Consider the following 6,918-nt stretch of genomic DNA (forward strand, 5'->3'; position numbering starts at 1 on the left):
TTGACATGTATCTAACGGAAACACTGATCATTTGCGGTCACAAATATGAAATAATTTGATCTCTTTTGTATGAAAATAAGTGAGAGAGTTTGCTTTGTTAATTGTTAAGTAAAATAACAAAAATACCGAACTCCAAGGAAAATTCAAATCGGAAAAAGTCCCTTATCAAATGGAAAAATCAAAGACTTCAAACAAATGGAAATCAAACTGTCATAGTCCTTACTTGGTACATGCATTTTCTATGTAGAAAATCATGGAATAAACCTGGTTTTATAACAGTCGCATAAAATGCCATTATATTGACAAAAAAGTGTAAACAAAACAAACATTGAGACATAATACGTAATAATGTCAAAAATTGGGGTACAGCAGTAAACATTGTGTGTTTAATGTAAATCTTTAAGTTTAGTTTTCATAATAACTGTTTAAAAGTTTTGACATTACATAAATAGTAAAATAACAAATATACCGATTAACAAGGAAAATTCAAAACGGAAAGTCCCTTATCAAATGGCAAAATTAAAACCTCAAACACATCAAACGAATGGAAAACAACTGTCATATTCCTGACTTGGTATAGGCATTTCCTTATGTAGAAAATGGTGGATTAAACTTGATGTTAGAGCTAGATAAGCCTCTTAAATGTATCTACCTTTACGGAAATAATTCAGGACTTTGAATTATACATGTATGTTAAAGGACATATAATTACACTTAATATTTTTATATAAGTTTATCAAACTTTTAACTGACCATGCAAGCAAGCTAACTGAAAATAACCTCTTGCGTGCTATTGAGTCAAGGGGGCGTTTTTAAATGGAACATATAATGTTATATTTATTTTTGTCTTGGATTGACATTCTTATGATCATTTCTATTTCCAGACTGAAATTATGATAAAATTTCCAACAGTTATGACGTTGCGTATTTGTGCTTTATATTGACATGTAAACAAACATTTTTAGGCACTTGGTGTTTTTATTTTTATGCAAATACTCTTTAAAAAATATTTACCCTATTGAATCATATATCTTTCCTTTTCGGAGAACTTGTGCAAAGAAAAAGAAAGTAAAAAGCAAAGATTTATTCAATAATTAGTGGTTTGCTTTTCAACTCCACTTTCGTCACTATTGGTTAGTTTGTGGCATCCAGTTTTAATTGGTGAAGGGAAGCGGATTGTCCGGAGAAAATTACCAACCTTTGCCAGGAAAATTTGCAATAATAATTGGAGACGAATTCAACTTCCACATAGAACTACTTAGACCACTCAGCTATTTTAAGTAAAAAAAAAAGGTTGCGGCATTTACAAAAGGAATAATTATAATTAAATTCAATGTACTTTTTAATAATTAATGATGAATAATTGTAATTAATATATTATTCTCTTTACCTACATATGACCTAGAGTCTAAAATTTGACTATTATAAAAAAAAAGAAAGACAAAAAATCAATTATGATGAGATTGCATTAAATCGCGTTTAAACCTAAGAGAAACACGTGTACACGTATACGGAAGTTAGTCATAAAATCTAAAAATACAATATACGGAATAAAATGGTTGATATTTCGTCACACGTAAACAGAGTTCAATTCAAAAACAAATATGATGTAAACTTTGAAGTAGAAAATGGCTTTCAATAAGTAGATATCTGCTTGTAAAAACAGCGAATTTCAACAGTTTATTTTGATAACGAAAACAATCCGGGGATAAAAGCAGAAGGGTGAGTAACAGGCGTCAATAAGTTAAAAGTATCATAGAGCAAAAAAAAAAGTGTAAACATTGACTGACAATCTAATATGATCCAGCTGACATTGTACATTTCACGTTATGTTAATTATCGCTGTATGAAATAATGAAATAGAAAACATATATATCGGTATTGTCTACACGTATACAACAAATGCAGGCTAAGCATATTTGGTTATTCTGGGTATACGTCAACAACAATTGTATGTTGTTGTTGCCTTACATCATCATCTGATCATCATCTATGCCATTTGCATATAACTGTATACGTAGCATCTCAAATTTAAACAAACAAAATTGATGAACATAATAAACGGCAAATAAAAGCTTATTGGGCAAAGGCATGCTAATTTAGGGCTGGGGGCAGGGTTTCTCCTCAATCATTTTTCTTTTCGCAATTCTTTCCCAAATCAATATTTTATTCGCAACTCTAAATTTTTTTTCGGCCAACTAACAGATTTTTTTAGGACTTGTTTTCCTTCTTGCTAACACACAATTACAGTTTGCAATTTATTTTTGGTCATGGCGTTGTCATTTTGTTTTCGATCTAAGAGTTTGACTGTCCCTCTGGTATCTTTCGTCCCTCTTTTGCAACATTATTATTTCTTTTATTATTATTATTCATATCTATTTTATAACCTACATTGTCATAATTAAACACAAGAGATAACAAAACGATACAGTAAAATGTTACTTCTTGGAACACAAGATTTATCTTCAGATTATAAGATACGTCTTGCCTAGTTAAAAAAAAGGAATAAGATTAGATATTTTTCTTACTTTTGAACCCTTTCTTCAAAACAAAAGTTTACTTTTCCGGACCGTCGATAAAAGTAAAATTTGAAACGTACAACCTTACTTAAAACAGGTGCGCCGCTAAAACGATGTGAAGTACCCTCTTCAAAACAAATATTTTTATCAAAGTTGTTAAAACTATCCTTTAGTGACATGTAACGCAGTTTTACCTCATGTTTTCATTAAACAATACATTTAACACTTTTATCAATTAGACCATTGTTGCTGAGTGCTATCAAATGTAATCAGCTTATTATTGATTTTCTGTCAAAATTGATACACGTGACAAGTTCAAGGTGAAATCTGAGTATTGTCTGATGAGGGAAAAAATCCGAGAAACCTGGAACAAAATTAACAAGATGGACGAAGTCGAACCGTTATATATCTTTCGCCCAATTCTTTCACAACCCTGGCTACAGTTAAAATGCAAAATAATGGAACATATTAAACAAGATATTTTCTTCATTTTTATTTGCAGAATTAAAAAATCTCGATTTATGATACAAGTTGAGTACTCATTTATGGAAAATGGCATTACTTGATGCATTTTAAGACAAGTATTTCATTTGTTTAACTGAGCAGTGCTCTTAACCACTTTTGACATATTTGATAAGGACCGACAAAAACACTAGAAGACCTACGCTGATCAATTCCCGATTTTGGTTTGATTTTCATTGACAACATTCATAAGGTATTGAGTGTATACGAATATTTAATTGTGTTATATATTAACTTATTCCTGATCAAAATCAGGAGTAAATGAATATATAAAACAATAGAGTTTTAATAAGTTTTCCTTCCTTATGACAGCACGAAACATTACATTTTTTTACTAGATCATAGAAACCATAATTGAGTACCACTATTTCATTTCATTTTCCCCTCAAATTGCCCACATGATGTGCATCTAAATGCTTGTCCCAAAAACTAGTCTGTATATATAAACATAACTTTATCTTATCCTTGGTATTTGCTGTGTTTAGTAAAATAACTAATAATATTGATAACAAAGGTTAAGTTCTGATCGTCTTCAGAATAAAATTTTACCGCCAAAAATTCTAAATGTCACAATAGTTCAAAACATTAGCATCTACGTACGAATGTACATTTTCGTTCTCCTAAAACAATGCAACATTTAGTTGATGTGCATGCTGATGCGAATTATATGCAAAAGTTCAATGTAGAGAGAACTGTTTTATGGTAAAGGATTGTTGTAACATATACATAAACCCTGTATCTTCTTTTAATCAAAAAGGTATCCCATGTATTTTTTTTTTTTTTTTTTTTTTTTTGGCAATTGTCTATTTATATGTTTTCAGGATGCCATGCAGACACATGAAAAGGAGAGTTGAAGTGTAAGTTCTAAAGGACACAACAACTAATAGTTGATGTAGCTTATGCATATACAGACCTAAAAGTCAAAAACATGCACAGGTAGGTTTTTCTTAATTAAAACGACGGCTATACATCCTATGAATTAAGATAAGACCTATAATATTTATCTGTCGAATGATTGCGAAAGCGCAAACAAATATTTTTGCTGTTTTGCTTCATAACAAATTAAAAAAACACCCAATGACAATAACAGATGCAACTTATAATCAGCCTTTAAATTGTCTATGGCAGCATGACGAGTGTTACTGAAACTGCTTACGTTTTCAATACATCTGACAAAAGTAAAATAACAAAAAACCGAACTATGGAATATTCAAAACGGAAAGTCCTTTATCAAATGGCGAAAACTCAAACACATTAAACGAATGGAAAACAACTATCATATTCCTGACTTGATACAGGCATTTGCTTATGTAGAAAATGGTGGATTAAACCTGGTTTTATAGCTCGCATATAATTCCATAAAATTGTTTCCTTCTAATTTTTGAAAGGTGTGTGTTGTTCTATCTTTTGTTCTCTGTGTGGCGTTTTCTGGTTTATCGTTCAATTATTTATATGTAATCCATCTTTGGAATCCTATTATCTGTTAAAAAGGTTTTCAGCATGCCCTTATGATAATTGCACACTCACACATACGCAAAAACATATTTTTCTAGATAGCTTCCATTGGAAACGTCATAAAGCAAATGATATGATGTACGTGCCTACAACACCTGTTTATTGTATAGCCTTAATCAGCATAAATATAAGGAGGTATGCTATGATTTACAAGGAGACAACTATCGCCCAGACACCAAATGAAGTGGGATTAGCTGTAGATCATAATACGGCCATCAATATTGGTTAATAAACTCGTCATAGCTACCAGGATTAATATTGTACTCCAGACGCGCAGTGATGCTCGAAAAAGAGTACAAAAGGCCAAACTAAAGTTCAAAGTTAAAGATTTATGAGCACCCAAATCACCGAAACTATTGTTGCCCACAATTTCAACAATTTGTTTTTGAATAAAATTTATTACATACGGTAGTGATCAAAAGTCGTGAAAGCCAAACATATAGAACATCACACGCTGTGTCTTATTTTGGTCAATAGAACACCTATAAAGCATTCAATGCCTCTTTCAACAGTTACAAATGATAATAGATACACATCAATGAAGTAGCAACATAAAGAACAATATAATTTGTTGTAGGTGATATCGTTGTTTTTTGTCACACTATCAAAATATGGATAAAATTCATACCTGGACGTCAAGGAGATGAAAGTTTAAGTAAGATATAGGCACGTGTGTTGATATCAAATTCAATATAAGCATATATTTATGTTTTGAAAAAAATAAATGAATGTAATGCAACATTATAAACATGATTTTTTTTTCTAGTTTTATAGGAGTTAAAAATCTTGGTTAATCAGAATTAATTGACTGCTCATCTATGGAAACTTGCATTACTTGAAGCATTTTTAAACAAGTATTTCATTTTTCTTAATTGAGCAGTAATATTGACGTCTTTGCGAAGGACCGACAAAAAGACAAGAACATAACTGCTGATGCATTATAATTTTTCCTAATATAGCATTGAGTACATGTATTAGGTAAGTCTAAAGGAATATTCTATTTTGGATATGCATCGACCACATATATAAGCTTCCAACAAACAATTAAAAATATATATGTAAGAAACTTTATCTTACCTCCTATATATTTCTAGGAATATCATTGGTTAAAAGTGAGCACATGGAGACCCTGTATAATTAAAATGGGGTTAGTGATCGTGTTTTATTTTAATATACGGTTAGTAGTGGTGTTACGTCCCCTTATTAAAACTAAACGGTGTTGAGGAAAAATACAAAACGTTTTGCCCGAACAACAGATAAAGAAATTGATGATGCACGATTGCAAATAAATGCAGAAAACACATTAAAAGCTAACAAGTTGTTATTGTGGGCATCTGTTTTTGTATAGATCAATGGAAGTATAGACTTTATATTGAAGACTTGATCACTTTGGTAGGCCACTAGTTTAAATGCCACATGTTAAGATAGTTGCTCAGATGAATTCGTTACACAGTGTGTTAGTGACCTAATATGATATATATATATGGTCACACTGTGTAACTAATAATGTCTACCGATGGTTAAAAATGTAACATACACAATTCAATAAAAGGAATCAATTAGTTTAAAAGCAAAATACCTGAAAGGCTTTTCCCAATCTACGATGACGGCGTGTAACCATTCTCGAAGGCCAATAATTAACCTGGGGTATGTCTGTACTTTTTAACATATATATATATATGTATTGTTTTTTAGACCAGTCAGTCAAAATAAGCTTTGTAGTGTGCCAAGATGCTATCATTAATCTACTGATAAAGGCTTCAAATAATTACAGTTGGGTTTACCGTATTTATCAATAAAAAGGTCAACAAGCATCAAATAGTTGTAAGTTCAATCACAAAATAAAAAGATAAATTCATAATCGTAAATTTTCAACCTTGATTGTAATAATATTACACAAGTAATCAGATTAAGGCTGTGCTCTAGTTAAAAACATTTTGAACACGTGTTGCCCAGTTAATACGATTTTCAAGGGATTGTATTTCATATAATGATTTCGGAAATTCCTTGATAGAGGGTTGCTTTTCATAAAGAAACTATTAAATTAAAAGTTCCAAGTGATGAAGTTGAAACCATCCCTTTGTATATTTTACGGATCCAATCACGAGTTGGTTGATCGTTATGGTATATCCGTTTCAAAGATGATAGCGGAAATGTTCCAAATGTCGTAACTACAATCCCATCCACTTTTCCCCGAATGTGACCTACCGAATAAAACTTATTATCGGGTTTGTACTATCATGTGCAACACGAAAGTGCCACATGTGAAGCAGAATCTGCTTATCCTCTCGGAGCACCTGAGATCATCCCCAGTTTTTAGTGGGGTTCGTGTAGATCAGTCTTCAGTTTTCTATGTTGTATT

Source organism: Mytilus californianus, unplaced genomic scaffold (genome assembly GCF_021869535.1).
Source record: "Mytilus californianus isolate M0D057914Y unplaced genomic scaffold, xbMytCali1.0.p SCAF_12, whole genome shotgun sequence".
Taxonomy (NCBI): domain Eukaryota; kingdom Metazoa; phylum Mollusca; class Bivalvia; order Mytilida; family Mytilidae; genus Mytilus; species Mytilus californianus.